We start from the raw sequence: 22,494 nt of genomic DNA, 5'->3' as shown, positions 1-22,494 counted from the left end.
GTCACCTAGATGTTTATTTATAGAATTTATATACCACCTACATTAAAAAGAAATCTTCAAGTGGTTTACATGAAATATTAAAAAATAAACATAAATTCAAAGAAAAATAGAACAATAACATTCAGCCAATACTTTTTAAAAGCTAAGTGAAAGCAGAATAAAACTATATACCATGGATATAACTGAGTCATACACACACAAACACACAATTAAGAACCAGGAATCAGAGTCTAGGTAAGTTTGGGTAAACATATATTCCTTTATGATGTTTTAAAGATAGGTACTGTCTCTGTCCATCAAACCACCTAGGAGAGGGCATTCTAAAAGGTTGGTGTTACCACCGAGAAAGCCCACTTCTGCATTGTCACCAAATAAAACATTATTTTGGGAAGAGTCATGCAAATGAGGAAATTCTAATTTGGGGTGGAGGTGGGGAAAGACATTCTTCCTGGTCACAAATTTATCAGTGTTTGAGGTACCATTGAAGTTATTTACATTGGCATGCTCCATGATGCAATTTTGTTGCTTTTTGTTCTTTTTCAGTTCTAAATCATCAATAAGAAGATGGCACCCACTGTGACACAAACCGCAAGGCTCTCTAACTCACAGGTTGCTTTGGCCAAACACAGCAGCAAGCTTATTAGCAGCATAACTTCTGCTTGTTCATTGCTCACCTATCAACATCCACCTGTCTTCAAATTCAGTCCTAAGGCATCAGCTTGCAGATGCTATATGACATCCCTCTCCTAATTCTCCCTTTCTCTCTGGCTCTCATTTCCCCCTTAGTTTCAATGCATAGTGTACTCTCAGTGTCAATGCCTGTTGTCAGTGTCATCCCAAAACAAAATTGCTGTCTTAACTTGTGTGGATGTTAGTGACAGATGTTGCAGATCAGTCACCGGGAACAGACAACAAGAGTGCCTGGGATCATTATAGTACATGAATCTTTAGAAGTAATTATAGGTGGCAACAACTGAGATGACGATTGGGTCCCTCCGGTCTGGTTCATAGCTCACGGATGAAAACAACTGCTAGAGACATTTCCCTACAGGAATGCTCTGCCAGCTTCAGTATCCTGCTGCTGTTTGGTGTGATGTTCTAATGTGCATATTAAGTAGGAGACATTCTGGCATTGCTTTTCTCTAGTTAGCATAACATAACTTATTGGGATCTGCAGAAATACACAAAATTATCAGGTGGAAATATTATTTTCTGCAATAAAACAAGCAAATCACCTCTTTGCTGAAACATTCACTGACACATTCAGGGTTTCATTCTCAGATACTGTTAGAAAACGCACATCACTTTTAGGAGGTATGAAATTGCTTTAAGCTATCATAGACACTTCATGTTAAAAGCCTCCAGTTCTTTTGTACACAGAAAACATGAGTTCTGGTCCATCTCATGTTTTTCTTGTCTCATAAGCTGTAGAGGACAGATCATACTATATATCAGGCATGTCCAACAGGCTGATCGTTGGGCATCTCTGGTTGATTGCGTGATCCTGGTCAATTGTGCCCCCCCTAAAAGCTCAAAAACTTTGGTTCTCCCCCCCAAAAAAGCTCAACAACTTTGGTAAATCCAATGCGTAGATCACTGCCAGTTTTTTTATAGTGGGAGTAGATCGCAGTCTCTGGGGAGCTGGACATGCCTGCTATATACAATCTTCGGTTTTGCTGAACATATGAAAATGTGGAATACTATGATGACTGTGATGCTAGATTTCTAGTGAATCTAGCAACTTACATCTATATAGTCACATATGTTGGTTGGATATAAGAACAGGAACTATTTCCTGGATTGTGTAGGAAGCAGAACCATAGCAGAATAAGGGAGATATGAGGAGGACAATAACAAAATAAGTTTAGGTTGGACATAGGAAACAGTCAAAAACTTGCTAGTTGTTGCTGATAGGTTAGTTCAAACTATTCAAGAAAAAAGTGACGTTCAGATTCATCTGTAAGTCACGCTCCTTTTAAATCATGTCTTATAGTTCCACTGGTTCAAATGCTAACCAACAGAAGGATATTCAAGGTTGGAGTGAAGCATCAATCTGATGATGTAGGCTATTTCCTTAGATCAGCATCTCAGAGCAAAAGAGATGCAGGAGCATAATACAAAACTGACTCAGCACATGCCTTATTTGCCCACCAAAGCTAACGGCTCTGGAGAATGGCCACTGGGGTAGGTCTCCTTCAATATGTCACAAGTTAGATCGAAGTAGGCCCAAACAAGGGGAAGGGGCAGCTGGAACACTTGCCCTGGGCTGGATGGTGGGGGACACACACCAGGGACTGGCTGCTTTATTGTTTGAGTTTATAACTTTAGTCTAAGAAGACTCCTGCCCTGAGCCTCAGACAAGCTGTGCATGGGTCTGTATTGAAGAGAGAAGACTCAAGCAGTTATAGCAACTGTTCTTAGGATCTGAGTTTGAGTACAACTTGCCCATATTAGAGTAAGAGGCAGTGGAAAATTTATATCTGCAATTTCGGCCCAGGAAGTATCAGTTAAAAGTTGTTAACAATCATTGCAGATCATTTAATCCTGTTCAACAAAATTACCATATGTCCTTGCTTAAGCCAATTACTGTTGTCTTCCCTCATTCCTAGATCAAAGTGCAAACAGTAATTCAGAAAATATTGCCCTCCTGAACATGCTATCTTACCTTTTCATGAGACAAGCATGCTGGTAAAAATTGAGGAGATTTTGCACATCCCTGTTTTGTGTTTCTTTTATCTCCCCCCCTTTGGGGTTTCCTGACTGTTCCTGTTCCTGTTAGAATGATTTATCATGTTTTATCAGCAATGATTTCAGAGTATAACACTGAAAGGCTACTCTTAAGATAGGGGAGAACTTCAAATTACCTGTTATAAAGTTTTACATCTGGACAGGTTTTTCAGAAAAGTTATAACTTTCAGTTTCTCATAGGCCTTGATCAAATGACTTTGCTGTTTATTTGTATTTTCTCTGAAAAATCTAACTGTAAGGGAGGAAATGTTGCAAGTATATCCCTTATGGTAAACCTTTTTTCAGTAAGGAAGAGAGAGGACAGAGTTGTTTAACTGCCAATAGCCACTCCAAAGAAACCAGGCTAGAAGACAGCATAGGCAACATGGGAAACTGTATCACTTGAAGAAGAATAGAGAGAAAAAGGAAGTATCCTAATCAAAAGCTGAACGGGCAGAAAGGCAGAAAGGATTCAGTCTGCTTACCAAAAAATGATGTGCAATAAGAACTTGGATACCGAGAAAGCTGAAATGACAACAAACTTACGCAAGCAAGAAGGAAAGGCAGACGAATTGTAGAAGTAACCTTTACTTATTTACAAGTGAATAAATAATTTAAGTGATGATTAAGGGAATAAGCAAAGCAAGGAATAAGCAATGCAAGCAAAGGCTGAAATAGTCCCTTTTTGCAGTGGGGACATGGCTGTACTAGGTATATATGTGTGAGAGTCAAGAGAAAGGGCAGGGTATTGAGAGTGCTGACTATTTTGTACGTGCTTGCTGGAGTCAATCGCCCAGGGCAGACACAGCTATGTAGCAGGGCGAAGCTACCTATTTGAGGCAGCACTGTGAATGAGGAAGGCAGTAATTGATAATAGCAAACAAGATTAGTTGTTTCCCAAACCTGGATCTCTGGCTGTTTTTGGAGTCCAATTCCCATCATCCCTGACCACTGGTCCTGCTAGCTAGGGATGATGGAAGTTGTGGTCCAAAAACAGCTGGAGACCCAAGTTTGGGAAACCCTGGTCTAAGCATCCAACAAATTATAGGAACAATAAGAGAGAGGAATGACATCATCAAGAATGCTTGGTAGTCATACACAAGAGGTATGGGGCACAATAAAAGTGAATCCTGTGACTGCTTCAAGGTTGGAAAGATCAACACCACCATCCACTACTCAATGGTCTGAACATCTTACTGCCCTTTCTATATTAGAACATATACCTTATAATTATCAGTCTTGTTTTGACATCTATTTGGACAGATGAACTGTTTGTATTAATATATGATCAAATTAGGATTGATATTATTGTTAATGTGACCTGCCATTGCTGCCATAAATGAGCTTTAATACTACATTTTCTTTTACAGCTAACAAGCTCAGGTGCCATTTTATGGGGTCTCCTTTTCTCTCTTTTGAGGGGTATTTATGGTGGAGTGCACTGTCACAATGCAGTGGAACACTATCAAGCCACAGGCAGGGTTTTGTAGAGATTTTTTCAGGATCTGTGTATGGTTCGCTCAGTCCTGAAACCAACCTTGCGCCTTCCAGATGTTTTGGACTACAATTCCTCACTAGCCCAAGTCAGTCCAGCCATTTGCAGGGACCAGTTTGCTGAAGGCTGAATTAGCTACTCCTTCAGTCTGTCAACGTTTGCATATGTTGTCTAGGTCTGCTAGGTTTCATTTTATTGTACTATTTTTTTCCTTACGTGAGGCTCTGCCTCTAGTTAGATTATTATATATTATAAAATCCAGAGCATTGGATTCCCTTTGGTTCTGGGTGGATCCCACCTTCATCCTAGACATTTGTTCCTTGAGTTTTCACACGCTTCTGAAGGGCCAAAGTTCTATTGGACCCTTGTACCTACAGGACTGCCTCTCCTGGTATGCCCGTAGAGGACCTTAAAGTCCATAAATAGCAACACTCTAGAGGTCCCGGGCCCTAAGAAGTCAGATTAGTCACAACCAGGCCCAGGGCCTTTTCAACACTGGCTCCAACCTGGTGGAATGCTCTGTCTCATGAGAGTTGTTCTGCCTGGCCTTTGGCTTGAAATCAGCCTGATTCCTTCCCCCTCATTCCTTTTCCTTCTGTGAAATAGTTCCCTATTTGGGGACTTCCCTGGCTTTTTTTCTGGCCCACCTAGGACCAGTTTGGATAGTCGGCCTTGGTGAAGATTTGATGTCTCCCCCCACCCCCACCAAACAGTTTTGATTCTGGGCTTCCACCGAAATGAGGCTGCATTTTAAATTGTATTTTAATCCTGTTTTAAAGTTGCATTTTAATCAATTGTTTTTATACCTGATGTTAGCCGCCCTGAGCCCGGTCCTGGCCGAGGAGGGTGGGGTATAAATTTATTATTATTATTATTATTATTATTATTATTATTATTATTATTATTATTATTTCATCACAGCACCATGTTTCCCATTTTCTACTACACTGGGCCGATGGTAGAAGAGACCACTAAGTGCCTTTGAAGACACACAACATGTTCCTGCTGCTAGACTAAAACAAGATTCATTTGCCATGTGATTGCAGCATTTGATGCACTGGGCTACTTCTCCCTTTATATCAGTTTACGGTGTTTTGTCTGTCAATTTCGGGGCAAGATTCTGTAACTATCTATGCTCAGCCCTTGAAAACAGCCCATCTTGTTGCATTGCAAATCAGCTCCAGACTTCCATTTTGTCTTAGCAGAGCCCCTTGGACTGCGAGTCATAAATAATTCCACCATTCCCAAACATCAGAATGCCATGAATTATGAGCTTTTCATCAAGGATCAATAGAAACAGAGGGTGTCTAGATAAGCACATTTCATAATTACTGCTTAGTACTGCATAAATCAATTTAGTGACGCACTTCAGAAAAGTTTTTCAAAATCTTCTCCTTTTTTGTGTAAGATTTATAAGAGTAATGGTGTCTCAGTGGAAGATTCCATCCCATCTCCTTTTTAATATAGCCTTTTAAGGAAGTTTAATTTCAGCTTCAAAAGGAGTTATATTAAAGATCAATCCTGTAGAATCCTATCTGACACGTTTATGTTTCATTATTTTATTTTTTTTAGCCAAAGGAAATGAATCAATCATTTGGTATACTTTTCAATTCATCATCTTCTTGTTCTGTAGCATCTCCTTGAAATAATCAGAAGTCTCTGGCAGTAAGTTAATGAACAGGCACTTAAGGATTCCTTTCTTTCAGTCAAATACTCCAGGTAATGATGTTGAAATTGATTGCATGATATGAGTTACGCAGGATCCTTCTCTGGCATTAATCTAATAAACTCTCAAGCTTTGTATTAAAAATGCATTTGAACTTTCTGGTAATGCAATTACAAAAAGGATATGAAAATGTAGCATTTTATATGTAAAGTATATTTGCTGATGTCTTAATTTTTTTTACAGCAAGATCCCAAGGGCTGGGGATATGCTGATGGATTGATATAATGATTTAAGCAGCAGTAGACCTGTAATGAAAACCAAAGTGTCCTTGCAGTTTTCCCTTCTTTCTCCATGATCTGGATTTTCCTAATTCTCTTCTGCTGTAGTGTTTCATTTTGTCTTAAGATGTGGCTCTTTCATCTTAAGAATTAAAAGATTACCTTAGGAATTACACGTTTGCACATGTCTCTAATGCAGAATTGTTATTGTGTTATTATCTGTGGGCAATTAGTTGTTGTAGATTTATAGAATTTTAGGGTTGGAAGGGACCCTGAGGATCATCTAATTCACCCCCCCCCGCAATACAGAAATATCCACTAAAGCATCCCTGAGAGAGATGGCCTTCCAACCTCTGTTTTAAAACCTCCCATGAAGGAGAGACCAGCCCCCTCTGAGGAAGTTCAGCTCTTATCAAAACAACAAAGCAAAAAAAGAAAAGGAAGGGGCCTCTTGTTCATTGGTTTCTAAAATTATTTTCTTTCTTTTTCTTCTTAAAAAAATCTATATCATCCTATCCTCTCCAAAGAAGTCAGCGCAACAAGGTAACTCAGGGTTTCAAAATTTCTTCTCTAAACTGAGTATTTCTCTCTCTCTCTCTCTCTCTCTCTCTCTCTCTCTCTCTCTCTCTCTCTCTCACACACACACACACACACACACACACACACAACCTAGAACTTCAAAAGGCACAAGGGACATTCAAAACATATTGATAAACAGAAAAACAAATAAATAAGGAGTAATAATGAAAAATTAAACGGAAATTCACCAGTATTAGACTATAAAGAAAGCAAATAAGATTTTGAAACAAACACAACCAAAAAGAAGAAGGTAAACAAGAATTACATCAAGGGTGAATCTTCTTATGGATTTCATTATGCCAAGCATCAGAATACTATAATGGCACATTTCTGATAACCAAAGGTGTTCTAGCAAGGACTGTACTGCCATACTATTTTCCTAGGGGTTGCAACTTCATAAGCTCTAGAAATGCTTTTCTGGTATGCTGGTCTGTATATAATAGACTTTTCATTCCTTGCTTTGGTGGGTGAGAAGGTGGGGGTGGTGATTGAACTAATGTTCCAACTATGGCAGCTTGGCTTTTATTCCTAGCAAATTCAGTAGCGACAATTTCAGGCGAATCGGAAGATTTGTGTTAAGCCTTGACCACTAAATCGATGTTTGCCACTTGCAATATCCCTCAAACCTACAATAAACTGTCTTCTGAGGGAAAACTGATGCTAGCTGATTTGTTTCTTGTTGGCCCGATTGCATTTCAGCTTTATTGATCCATCCATGCATGGCTGGTTTCTTTCGTCTGGGGCCATTAGTTTAACTCTCAGTAGCTGGGGCCATGCCTGTGTTTCAGGATAAATATTACAGGGCCTCTACTCCAATAAATGGGGCACGAGCCAGCCACTGTTAAGGACAATTAAGCCCTATTGGTTTCAGAGAGGTGGCGAGTTTATGGAGCATTCCTCCTGATTTGTTTTCACAAAATTTGTGGGGCGGCTAGTCAACATTAATGGCTGGATCTAGACACACCAAAGAAGCGTTTCAGTTAAAAGCGTTGTAAATTTAAACAGGGAAAACAGGTAGAGAAAAAGAGGACTCCACACCACCATCTGGTGGCACAATGTCATATCACATACACAACACATATAAATTGCTTTTTCTTTACCCAACTAGCCCAAGTGACTGTCTATTGAGCATTCATTCCGAGGTTGGGGCGATGTTGTGTCAAGAATCAAGTTTCAGAAAAGGGAACCAGAATACAGTGGTACCTCAGGTTACATACACTTCAGGTTACAGGCGCTTCAGGTTACAGACTCTGCTAACCTAGAAATATTACCTTGGGTTAAGAACTTTGCTTCAGGATGAGAACAGAAATCGTGCTACAGCAGCGCAGCAACAGCAGGAGGCCCCATTAGCTAAAGTGGTGCTTTAGGTTAGGAACAGTTTCAGGTTAAGAACAGACCTCCAGAACGAATTCTTAACCCGAGGTACCACTGTATTCAAGGAAATAGAGCAACTCCCCTATGAGAGAAGATTACAGCATTTGGTCCACAAATAGGAAGCCTTCCTCTTCCTTTCTCTCCATCCAACATCCTTCCCTCCTACATGTACACAACATTCTCACTCTATTGCCCAACCACAGAAACCAGGACCAAATTTATGCTTTGCCTGCAAAATCCTGCATCTATGAATGTGTCCTTTTAGCCTCCCACAGAGTCAGGAAAGTAATCCAGCATTCAACCTCTTCCACAAACAGAGGCAAAGACTGGAAACCGAAACTAAATACGTTGCCTGCAGCTGCATCTAATTCAGCCTGCTGTTCCTTGAATATTTTAGCAAGCCTTATCGTGTCCTTCCACTCTTTCCATATTTAGTAGTGCTGATGGATCTTTGGAAAAGTGATGGTCTGAAAAAAAAAGCCCAGAAAAGTACAGAGAATGTATACATTTTCTTGAAACTTTTCTCAGCAGTGTGAGGGAAATGGCCATAGCTCCCTGGTAGAGCATCTGCACAGCATCAACAGGTTCCACATTTCCAGGTAGAGCAGGGGGAGCTTGGGGGGGGAATGAATTTTCTTGAATTTTTTAGGCTGGAGTTAGCTTTTCTAAGTTTCAGGTGTGAGGTGCTTGGTTGGGGTAGTCCCCCCCCCCTTCTGCACACACAAAAATGCAGTTACCATATGGCTCTCTTTGCAGCCTTCCAGCTGTGCTTCCTTCCTTGGTCTGTTCCTGATTCACACATACTTGACACCTACTTGCTAACCAACACATCTGTCTGGTTAGTTACTGTGGAATGGACTGTTGGTATGATGCCTCCTACACCAGGCATTTCTTATGTTGTTAGGAGGAGTCAAGCATCCTCCCTTCCTCTGCTAATGTGAAACTCGCACTCTTTGTTCTCAAAGGAACCTAGAAGAAACAAGACTCTGAAGATGCAAAAAAAGTAATCTCATTTGAGGCTGGCAGCAGCTAACACAATTTGGAATACTTGAAATAGCAACTCAAATTAAATGTAATGCTTAAAGGATTTCCCAATTGCTTTACTGTATAAACACCATAAATAAGCAAATCATATTAGCCTTTAACATAATTAGTTGAACACTTGAGTGTCAAGATAAAAAACCATTCCTGCCCCCCCTTTTGTGTATCTCTCTGAGTGTAGAAAACAAGATGTATGAAGATTGAAATGCTAATCCATTTGCATGAATTTCTAAAGAATTAAAACTGTTTCTCAACTAATTTGTGTAAGTGCTGGCAGGGAAGAGTGAGATGGCACTGCTTTCTTCCACAGCAGGAAGAACAAACCCTAAGGCAGAAATTTAAGCTCAAAGGAATTCACCTGACAAACCTAGAAGGCATTCAAGGAACAGAAATGCATCTGGGATCATATCAAATCCTTCTCCATGCATCCTTCAGATTCCAAATGGATTGGTGTAAATTGTCTCAGACTAAAGCCAGCCAGCAGCTGGTTGTATTGTATACAGCGTGGACCAACATTCTGCTGCAGAACTGAAAAGTGATTGGCAAAGGGACCTTAAGACATTCAAAAGAGTAACATAGGCCCAGTAAAAATGGAATGAAAGCAGCATGAAATGAAGGCCAAGGAGTGGGAAACCTGCGCCTTTCCAGATGTCACTGGATCTCAGTTCCCATCATCCCTGAACACTGGCCAGGCCAGCAGGGGCTGATGGGAGTTGGAGGCCAAGAATGCCTGTCTGGAAGGCCACAGATTCCCAACCCCTAAGAACATAATCATAGGTTCCTTAAAGGAGCTAAGGGCTTCAGCTATACTGTTTAAAACCTCATTATCTGTATTTCTGAATTAAGAAATATTCTTTCCAGAAATCAGATTGCTGCATGCAACCCCAGAAGAAGTGACAGGCAACCCTCAGAGGGGTGTTCACTTTGCTTATTGCACACGAATATTACTACAATTTATAATATGCTGCCATCTCTACTGACAGCTGCTGCATGTATTTTTTTAATACACCATTTATATATATATAAAAGCAGGTTTTATTTCCTCCCTCTCTTTCTTTACCTACATTTGTACCTTCCTTATGGGTATTTGAATGGTTACCAATGAGAACATTAGACCATGTCATTTCAATTGGAGAAATTCCTAGACACAAAACAATTCCCTCCCCGCTATATTTGAATTAAAATTTTACACAATGGTTTTCACAAACCATGAAATTGCCTTAACAGTAAGCATTACTGATTGAAATTACACACTTGTCAAAATGCTCCTAATTAGTCATTACTCGCTGAAACAGGCATTTTATTCTTGTCTGTGATGAGAATAATTTTTCATTAGGGGCTGATGGCTGGGATGTGATGTGAGGTTATGGCTTTCTTCTGATAGCTCTGAGTTCTAAAAGACATGCCACAAAATGATCCAAATGCTGATTAAAAATCATCCTCAGGCTATAGCCTTAACGCCACTTACCCTGGGGCAAACCCAATTAAGTCAAAAGATTTTACTGGAGTAAGCCTGACTAATATTATAACCAGTACCTCTTTTAGTTTTCCATTAGCCTAAGCAAAATATAATAAGTACAGCATGATCCTAAGCATGCTTGTTCAGATGTAACTTGCACTGAGTTCAATGGGACTTACTGTCTGGTCCAGCAGTGAGCAACCTGTGGTCCCCAGATGTTTCTGCACTACAAGCCCCATCACCCTTGGACCCTAACTGTTGACCATGCTGTCTAGGAGTCAAACAACATTTGGAGGACCACAGGTTCCTCACTGTTGCTGTAGTTAGTGTGTTTAAGCCTGAAATTATAGTTGTTCTTATTCAGGCTCTGCTCTAATGTCAATTCTGGATTTTATTTGCCATGTATGAGGCGAACAAGGGTACAATTTGATTCTAGTTGCACATGATTGGATAATTAGCATCACAGCTTGTGATCTTCTATCATGGGAATAATTAGTGTTGAGGGAGAAGCAAGTGGTTCTAGCTTTAATGCTTCCACCCCAGACACAAAGGATAGTAATGGAGCTCTCCATCTTGAACTGCTCACAGGTAGACCATTTCATCATGGTTCTTTGAGGCCAGAGGAGCAGTCCATTGAGTTAGACATCAACAGGCCACAAGACTACCACCACTTTTATTCACACCAAATCATGAAAGGTATTCTTGTGAGAAAGTAAGAGATAAAAGTGTGCTGTTACTGCATGATGATTTGTGCTCATGAGAACAGATGATTTTCTTCTTCTTCTTCCTTTATTTTGACAATTCTTATTTTGCTTACCATTGTGAAAATACTGCTTCCTTATCTCATCACATACCGGGGTGCCAACTTGAATAAAATATCGGGGTGGGAAGCCACATAATCAGCCACAAGAATCACCACACACACTCCATTTGAATGGCAATGCCTATCAGCTGTGGTGGGCAGTCCCCTCAAATATTGTATGGGGGGGGAGAGGCCTCTAGGAGTTGGCTCCTGTGTCACATGCCTACAAGCCCTTTCAGAAAACCTTTATTCTCCATCCACTTAACCAAACCCCAGCTTTTCCTTTTACTAAGTTCCAAATCTCTTATCCCTTTTGTGAATCTTACCCTACTCAGTCTCTACCATTTAACAGCCCATGTCAGCAAGGGATTCCTGGGGTCATCATTTGAACTTAAGATTGGAAAAATGAGAAACTGAGAGAAATGAATTTGACAGATTCTTCCATCCATAATGGCAACCAGGAGCATAGCTATGCTTGCAGAATGCAGGCTGGAGATATATAGATATATAGATGTTTAGATATTTAGATATACTGTAAAGTAAAATTTCTTCTGCAACATGAACTCCAAATTAATAAAAGCACCATAATAAAATAAGACTGTCGTTTTTTGTTGTTTTTTGCAGCAACCTCCCTTGCAAGACTTTGCCCATTTGACGATGCTTCCATTTACACATCATGACTTACTGAGATTTGTTTGTTTTCATCTGTAGTCTTTGTATTTCATTCTTTTCCAGTCCCTATTTTCCTCTCTGAAGTATTGCCACAGGGAATCAGTAGAATTGCTATCAAATGGTTTTTTTCTTGTTTCAGGGTCAGATTTTAATGAATGGAGTCATTAAATAAAATAAAAACGGCATTAATTAAAGTTATGCACATGCCTGCTGCACACCTTTTGTCTAGAGCTGCTCGCTCTAGAGTTTAAGAAGTGGCACTGCTGCTGTCATTTTCGATCATGAGAAACAGCGTGTTTATAGCCTCTGCTACTGACTTCCATCATTTGATAAAGAGACTGTTACATGACGCAGGATTGATAACCCCCCTCCCTTTTAATAAAGACTTGGCACCAAAACATATTACATTGTTTATATGCCTTCCTCAAATACTTGAGTAATAGCCTCAAGATGCAGTCTTGCTTTCCCGATGTTCTTTTTATAGCCTTAATTACTTAAGGATTGTGGACTTAATTACTGTAGGATTACTTTCTGACCCCTATTTGAAAAGATACATGTTCAAATCATATTTCTGTAAGCTGGCATCATCTGTAATATGCAGGCGTACTGACTGGTGCCTTGTAAGAAATATCCTGAAAGGCAACATCATTCAACCTAAGAATACAAATACACGGCACCATAAAGCCTATCTGGCTAATCAAGACTGACTAATTTTTAACATATTGCTGGTAATGGGGTTTTTCCAAGGAAAATGTTGGTAATCACAAAACGTTCATCTGTTCCATGTTTTTGCTGCAATGGTGGAAGATAGTGGGAAGGCAATATCTATATGTATTACCGATGAGAGATACCAGTGCTTCTCCCCACCCCCGGCAGCAGGGAGGACTGCCAGTTGTTGCTTTTAATCACTATCCTGTTTCTATCTTTTTATGGGATGATTTAGTGGGCCTTACTATTGTGTAAGCATGCATAAGACTACACTGTTAATGTCTATAGAGCAGAAGTGGAAAGGAACTGTTCGTGTGTGAGTTACATAAAAGACATACAGTGGTACCTCAGGTTAAGAACTTAATTCGTTCTGGAGGTCCATTCTTAACCTGAAACTGTTCTTAACCTGAAGCACCACTTTAGCTAATGGGGCCTCCCACTGCCACCGTGCCGCCGGAGCACAATTTCTGTTCTCATCCTGAAGCAAAGTTCTTAACCCGAGGTACTATTTCTGGGTTAGCGGAGTCTGTAACCTGAAGTGTATGTAACCCGAGGTACCACTGTATTCCTTGCCTGGGATGCAGAACAAGGCCAGTGGGTGAAGATTCAGAACAGTGCTGAGCAGTGGTGCTGCTTGGTGGTGTAGTGGTGTAGTGGTGGAGAGCCAGTGTGGTGTAGTGGTTAAGAGCGGTAGACTTGTAATCTGGTGAACCCGGTTCACGTCTGCTCTCCTCCACATACAGCTGCTGGGTGACCTTGGGCTAGTCACACTTCTTTGAAGTCTCTCAGCCCCACTCACCTCACAGAGTGTTTGTTGTGGGGGAGGAAGGGAAAGGAGAATGTTAGCCGCTTTGAGACTCCTTCAGGTAGTGATAAAGCGGGATATCAGATCCAATTCTTCTCTTCTTGGTGAGGCAGCCATGGCCTTTTGCTTGTGTGCTCCACAGCGGTGGTTTCCCAAGAATGACATTGCAATTCCTGGGCACATTCCTCCCAACTTATCTGACAAACTCCGCTTCTTGTTTGCTGACCTGCATCTGACTCTAGCCCTGGCATCTACTCACCGACACAATCCACTCTTGCCCCTGCTAATTGCCTCCCATTCCACCCCTCAGCTTTGTGCCCTACACTACTTTCTATGCAAACACACAAAGCCATGTGTTTCCTTCACCCTCTTTCCCTAGGCCCAGCCAGCCTTATTTCATTGCCAATCTGCCAGAGCCTCACCCCACCTAGGACTCTTTGGCTGAGGTGGCAGCTGCACTCTGATCTCCGAGGAAGGAGGAATCAGTGGGGTAGGGATCCTGGGGGGTGGGGGCACTGACATGGCACTTTCTTCCTGGTAGCAGTATTGCTACTGCTCCTTTTTCCTCGCCTTCAGTTATTTCTCACCAGAGAAGGGGGGAGCAAGGAGAAGCAGGGCAATGTTGGCTGAAAATGACTTCAATGACTGGGTATGGGGGTGAGCTGGAAAGGGAGGGTGGCCTGGGATGAGTGTAGAAATGTCAGTGGCTTCCATGTCATCTAACTTCCAAAAATTTTAATTTTTTGGTAATGTGTCAGGCTCTTTAGATATATGCATGAGAACATATTATGACCACTGTTGGATCAGACCAGGTACAGTTTGTCATTCTGTATTCAGCAGTATCCAGACAGCTGTTTTTCATAATGCAACATGCAGAGCAAGAAGGCAACCCTCCCCCCTCAACCCATGTGCTTCCCAGCAATTGGTATTCTGTGCTATATTGACTCAATAAACAGAGGTTCTGTTTAATCATTGTGGCTAATAGCCATTGGTGGTGCTATCCATCACTTTGCCTGATCTCCTGTTAAAGTTATCCATGCCAGTGTCCATTGCCACACCTTATACAATTAATTAAGCATGGTATAAAGGTGTACTTCTTCTTGTCTGTCCTGAATCTCCTGCCAGTCACTTTCACCAGATGACTCTGAGTACCTGTCTTATAAAAACTTCTATCTCTCCATTGTCATCACATAGTTTTACTAACTTATAATTCCACCTTCATTGTCACAAGAGGCCCCCAAATCTCTGCATTTCCCAGTCCCTTGATCATTTTGGGGGGGGGATTTTTCTGTACCTTTTCCAGCTCTACAATACCCTTTTAGATACTGTGCAGCCTGAAGTGTATTCAGTATTCCACATGCAGCTACACCATAGATTTATGAAAAGACTTGCAGATGACGGTTCTTCTTTTCAGTCCTTTTCCTTGCAATCAGTAGCATGGCATTTCCACTACTGTTGTGCTGTACAGGGACACCTTCCTTCTTCTATCAGCTAGAATGTAACTTTTTCTGGGTCTGGGATATTGAGCACAGCACTATGGCTGTGCCTCTTGTCAGGCTATTTTTTTTTAAGCATTTTTTTTAGCTATCTTCCTACGAAGTGTTGTGACCTGTATATAGATGATCAGCTTGTCCATTTATATAAGTTCTGAGTATCAGCACCTCATTATTTATATATATATGTATATATATATATATATTACAAAACAAAAACAAAAAACCCACACCAAACACTGAGAGTGATTACATGTCGATTGTGCTTTCAGATCTTTGTAAAGTCTGTAAAAAGTTGGGTGAAACATATGATTTCCCTCCTTCCTTCCTTCCTGCCTCCCTCCCTTCATTTTTGAAGGGCAGGAGCAGTACAGAAACATTCAACCTTTCCAAACCAAGTACAGTGGTACCTCAGGTTAAGAACTTAATTCATTCTGGAGGTCTGTTCTTAACCTGAAACTGTTCTTAACCTGAAGCACCACTTTAGCTAATGGGGCCTCCCGCTGCTGCCATGCCGCCGGAGCACGATTTCTGTTCTCATCCTGAAGCAAAGTTCTTAACCCGAGGTACTATTTCTGGGTTAGAGGAGTCTGTAAGCTGAAGCGTATGTAACCTGAAGCATCTGTAACCCGAGGTACCACTGTATGCATTTGGGAGACCTACCCACACACCCACATCATATCTTTGTGTGGTGGTACATAAGAAAAAAAAATGAGCCTGTTGGATTGGGCTAATGGCCCATCTAGTCCAACATCCCTTTCTCACACTGGCTGCCGGGATGCCAGTGGCCCTGAAAACAGGACCTGAGCACAACAGCAACTGGTCATAGAATCATAGAGTTGGAAGAGACCACAAGGGCCATCGAGTCCAACCCCCTGCCAAGCAGGAAACACCATCAGAGCACTCCTGACATATGGTTGTCAAGCCTCTGCTTAAAGACCTCCAAAGTAGGAGACTCCACCACACTCCTTGGCAGCAAATTCCACTGTCGAACAGCTCTTACTGTCAGGAAGTTCTTCCTAATGTTTAGGTGGAATCTTCTTTCTTGTAGTTTGGATCCATTGCTCCGTGTCCACTTCTCTGGAGCAGCAGAAAACAACCTTTCTCCCTCCTCTATGCGACATCCTTTTATATATTTCAACATGGCTATCATATCACCCCTTAACCTCCTCTTCTCCAGGCTAAACATGCCCAGCTCCCTTAGCCGTTCCTCATAAGGCATCGTTTCCAGGCCTTTGACCATTTTGGTTGCCCTCCTCTGGACACGTTCCAGTTTGTCAGTGTCCTTCTTGAACTGTGGTGCCCAGAACTGGACACAGAGGTATAATGCTTCTGACAGGGGAGGTAGAACATAGCCATTGTGGCTAGCCTTTGTCTTCCATGAATTTGTCTAATCCTACTTTAGAGCCATCCAAGTCAGTGGCCATCACTGCCTCTGATGAGAACGGGTTCTGGAGCTTAACTATGCACAGACAGTGAGCCTGTAGTGGTACCCATCTCAACAGCTGAAGACCAATGGAAGATATTAAAGATATTAGATAAAACTGGGAGCAAACTGGACATAACAGTGGCAGAGGCCTGTTTCTGCACATGTGTCCTTCCCACTAAAGTGAACATAGGAGTCTTCTTTAATAGTAAAGTAAATATATTGAAGAGGATTTTTGCCCTATCCATGTTTTACCTCCCTTCAGTCCAAGCACTTTTCTTTGTTCTTGACTTACTATCCAAGCCAGGGAGGGAGAAAACTGAAACATTGTTACTCCCTCTCTTATATATAAATAGTACGGACATGTGAATGATGACCCAGTTATATCTAGCTTGTCCCTTAAAAGAACTTTGTGCATCATAAGAAAAGGTGGAAAATAACAAGCAGCAATCTTACTCAATGGATTCAGGTAATTACTGCCCAGAGGACATGGTTAATTGGGCAGTCTATAAATGCCCAAAAGATGTGAATAGATTACAAATAATAGGCTATTTTCTTTGATATATACACCCATCCGAGGCATATAAAATCCAGGCAAAGTACACTGTACTGCATCTTCCTATGCAAATAGTGTGAGATTACTTCAGTGATTCAGGCCACTAACTTATATCAGACTTGCATGAACTGTAAATATGTCAGAAGTTACAGTTCCGCTTTGCTGGATGTTGGCTCAGTTTGCAAAGATCACTGTTACTTTGAATCGGTTGGAATTTTCAATGCCATGCTTGCAAATTATGTCCACTTTCACTTTTACTTCTGCAGAGCACCGCAAGAAAATGACTGGGATCTCCAGAAGGCTGCCAACTTGGTGTGTGTGTGTGTGAATGTGAATGTATACAAAATGGCCACAATCCTATGCATGTTTATTCAGCAGTATGCCACACTGTGTTCAAAGGGGCTAAGTCCTTAGTCAATATAATTGCAGCTTGTGCCATTCCTTTGTTGAACATCTTGTTCATGTGTCATAGTGTGACTTATGGATCTGAGCATGCCTACATTACAGAGGGTTGGACCCTTTGGGTACTGTCCAGCTCTGTTATTCTATTATTACTATGATTGTCTTCGTGCTGCAGCAGGTCTTTTAAAGAGATTTGTGGCAGCATAGAAAAAAAGTACCCTGATTTGCTAGCTACTTAATCCAAGTGTCTTGCCACACGAAAACATTGATCAATCTAGTCTATTATTGCTATAAATATTGGTGTTCATTCTCACCTATAGACATAATATCTGCTGCTTTATGTTTGACTACTTCCAGCAGGCGGGCCAGAAGTTTGTTAGTTTTACCCAATGCTTATGCCAAACCTCTTTGTATCTGTGGTTAGAAATTGTGGCCTGAGTTGACCCAAAATGTATTTTGTGCTGTTTTGATTATTTACTATTCTTAAAACAGGTCAGTGGGTTGTGGGAATGCAAGCGTAAGTGTAGGGTGTGTTTATAGATGATAGATACAACTGTTCTGTGCTGTATGTGTACAATTGTTCCTTTTTCTGTGTAAAATTCTTGTTTTATTTTCATCTAAATAGAAATAGAACCCTTCATAGAAATAATAATAATATAGTGGTACCTCGGGTTACATATGCTTCAGGTTACAGACTCCACTAACCCAGAAATAGTACCTCGGGTTAAGAACTTTGCTTCAGGATGAGAACAGAAATCGTGCTCCGACAGCGCGGCAGCAGCAGGAAGCCCCATTAGCTAAAGTGGTGCTTCAGGTTAAGAACAGTTTCGGGTTAATAACGGACCTCCGGAACGAATTAAGTACTTAACCCAAGGTACCACTGTAATAATAATAATAATAATAATAATAATATTAAAAATAATTATTATTATTATTATTATTATTATTATTATTATTATTATTATTATTTATATCCCGCTCTCCCCAGCCAAAGCTGGGCTTAGAGTGGCTAACAACAATAAAAATAGCACAGTTTACATAAAATCACAATCAATTAATTAAAATACATTCTAAAATCAATTCAGAATCAAATTAATGGCAACCATTGGGCTAGAGTACTATGTTAGTCAAGTTGTGTGGCAAAGCAAATTCCAGGAGACAGAAGAATGCTTTATCATTCTCCTTTCATGTATGGCACAAAGCAATATCAAATGCAGTTCTGTGGTAGCACCACTTAACTTTCAAGGTTTCTCTCGATGCTATAAACTACCTCAATCTGTGGTTCCAGAATATACTATACTAGGAAAGAAACTGAGAGGGCAAGGCTTTATAATATACTGTTCGTCAAGTGCATTTAACATTTGATGTATGCAACAAGCTAATCAATCTTAGCCTCTCTCCCATTCTTAAGAAATGTCTCCTCACATCACTGTTTTGTACCTTGTGTGTGTCTTAAGATACAATCTATTCTCATTTTCTTGTTTTTCTTGTGCTTGTTTCCACTTCTTCTTGCTTAAAATAAGAAAGAAGTGTGTGATTTAACCATTCAAATTCTGGCATGCTCTTTGTTGACAAAGCCTTTAACAGAATAAGATAGTGACAAACCTACTCTATCTTGGATTTTTAAAACAGCAAGTTTTATAGATATAACACAGTGATCTAGCGTGGGGGGCTGTGGCCATGGGTGCATTTTTGAGCCCCCCCCAAAAACAGCCCCCCTCATCAGAGCCTGAATCAGCCCAACAGCACCAGTCACAGCTCCACTCCTGACCCAGAAAGGAGAAACACAGTACAGTGGTACCTCGAGTTAAGTACTTAATTCGTTCTGGAGGTCTGTTCTTAACCTGAAGCACCACTTTAGCTAATGGGGCCTCCTGCTGCCGCTGCGCTGCCACCACCCAATTTCTGTTCTTATCCTGAAGCAAAGTTCTTAACCTGAGGTAATATTTCCGGGTTTGCGGAGTCTGTAACCTGAAGCGTATGTAACCTGAAGCATATGTAACCCGAGGTACCACTGCAATGATGCTGCCCACTCTCTTCGGCTGTGGCATCCTGGCTGCAGCAGCTCCACTCCCGGTCAGGCTTGCCCCAGTGGCACAGCAGACTCCCTCCATGTCCCGCCCCAGGTGGTGCTAGCCTGTGCTGTGCCACTGATATAACATAGCTAGAATCTCAAAACCAATGAAAAACAAAGATAAAACCAACAGAAATTTAAAAATAAGTATAGTGGTACCTCCGGTTGCAGACGGGATCCGTTCTGGAGCTCCGGTCAGATCCTGAGGTTTTCCCAACAGGAGGTGCCTGTTCTGCGCATGCACACGCCGTGGTAGAGTGCTTCTGTGCATGTGCGTGCAGCGAAACCCAGAAAGATACTTCCGGGTTTGCCGCATGTGTGTCCCGAAGTATATGTAACCAGAGGTGCTCATAAGTAGAGGTACCACTGTAGAGCTAACCAAATCAGTTGTTTGGATTTGGATGGAGGTTTAGCCCAGAGTTCCATTTATCATATTATATCATTATTGCAAGATCTGATTCCCATGGCCATTTTAAACCATTTGAGTTTCCACACCTTTTGCTATGTCTACATAAAAGTAGAAATAAAAGTGAGAGTTAGAGAACACCTGTTCATCTGGAATGCCAAAACAAATCCTTGAGTATAGCATTCACCTTCAGACAAGTGTGCTGGCAGGGAATACACCTATCCAGCTAAAAAAATAAAAATAAGTTCACATGATTTGTAACACTCCTATTGATCAGAGGATAAGTATTCAGTTGTTGGCATATATCCAGGTGTCTGCTTAATTATTATCAACAAACAATGGAGAAGCGGAATGACTGGCCACATCCTGGGCAGCAGCAAAGAAAACTGCACAACAGCTGAAGATGTCTCAGCAGTGGATCACAGTCCTTTAACCAGGCTGAACTTGAAAGTCCATTTGATGTAATGAATGGCTGTGAGAGATGGTTAGAAAAAGATACAAGAACCTCATTTTCTTGGGAGAAATGTTTGAAAAGCATCCTGCATTTTAGAAGTAATTGAGCAGTTTTATGACAGCTGGATACTTGGGAGGGTGGGGAAGGAAATCTGATTATGGCACAGGGAAATACAATAGAGAGAGGGCATGTCCAAAGTATGGTAGGTTGCATATTGAGTATGCGATGAAGGCTAATAAGATAGGAATAGGGAGTGGGAGTTGTGGATGGACAGGATAGAGAGAAAAAGTGAGAGGTGCTCTGTTCTCTTCTTTGTAGAGACCATTAGCAGCAGAGTTTCAGAAATTTGTACAGATGCATCAAATATGCCTTCTTTCCTAAGGAAAACAAACAAATGATCATAAACAAACTGGAGATCTCAAAGAGGATGGGCACAAATTGGGAATTCATTATTAGGAACAAAATGTGGAGGAATCAGAAACAGGAAGATTCCACAGAGAAAGAATAATCATCTTAAATCAGAGAATGTTGAATAGTGGGAAAGTGAAAGAATATCATTTTTGCTCATAATAAATACTTTCAAATGTGTTTTGTTTTTGAGGATAGCAGAAATTGCATCTGGACTACAGAAACATAATGAGTTGAGGAGATGATTACTTGGAAAATTTTGCTGAAAGTCTGTTCACATTTGCATTAAAGAAGATTAACAAACCTTAGTGGCTTGTCTAATCCAGTTATTGAACCAGGTGAGTATAGCAAAATCCAGATTCAAAGAAACAAAAAATCACAGTGTAGGATGAGCCTTAAGGCCATCTCTTCCAACCTACCCCACTCCCACTGCTCACTGAAGGAAATCCAGAGTTGCCTAATATGCAAAAAGTTTTCTGCAGCTAATTTAATAAAAGTCAGCATAGGTCCTAAAATAAAGTTGTATAATTCAGATGGGTCAGTGCAAATAAGTTGAGTTGGGCTCAGCTGAATAAGATATAACCAATGGCTATGTGTAAGTTTGGCTTGCTTCTTTAAATTCTTCCCAGGGAACTAATTTTGTCAACTTGCCCTTTACAGCAATGGCAGTGCAGAATAACTGATTAGACTGCAGCAATCTGTTTGGGATGGAAGTTTGACAGCATTTCTCTTAAGTCTCCCTCTTAACAACAGAATCAGTACATCCACAGAGTATAAAATCATTTTCAGGTATCTCCCCTCTTATCTTTCCTAGCTAGGATTGAATAGGAGTGTGCTCCTAGATACAGAAGTAAAAATACAGGCTAGGAGCTTGGGGAGGATTCACTTGCATTCAGAAACTGAGAGAACAACAAATAAATGCTTATAGCATGATGAGAAATGACCAGCTAAGTTTTTGAATAGGTGCTCACATAGCTTACAACCTTTGGCCTTTTTCGTGAAGGTCCTACAAATGTATCCCATAACACAAGAATGTGGAACTTGCGGTGCTCCAGAGTCTGGTGGACTACAACTCCCATCATCCCTGACTATTGACCATACTGACTAAGGATGATGAACATCCAAGAAAATCTGGAAAACCAGAGGCTGTGCACCCTGCCATCGCTGGGATGCCTTATCCTCTGATGGTAGTCCTGAATCAAAATGAACAAAAGAGTTTAATCTCATTGCTCCATATCCACTGACTGCAGACAGTCTTAGGATTTATGATAACAGAGAAAGAAACAACTTGCCCATCCCCTTTGCTCCATTTGTCTGGACAGTCACCACATGTCCTACTTCATGATGTGGTTGAAAAAGGCATGGAGTTGGAAATTCACCTATCTCCATTGTTAAGATCTCATTGACAGATTTATTCCAGTATTTCAAGCATTCAGAGAAAAAGTTCAGAAAACTTGCACTGGTGGAAATTGATTGGTTTTGCTCAACTGTTATTCCAGTTGGGGAGTATTCACTGCTACAAAAACTAGGTAAGTTTTGCAAAAAAAAAGAAAAAATGGATGCCTCTTGTTTGCTTTCCTATACCTCAGTGCTCCTGAAGAAAAAATTCAGGTGTCATGAAACTGCATGGTCAAACTTAATAAACAGAAGAATATAATTTTCCATGTTT

This window comes from Podarcis liolepis, assembly GCF_965112155.1.
Source record: "Podarcis liolepis genome assembly, chromosome: 5".
Lineage (NCBI taxonomy): Eukaryota > Metazoa > Chordata > Lepidosauria > Squamata > Lacertidae > Podarcis > Podarcis liolepis.
Note: the sequence above shows the minus strand (reverse complement) of the source record.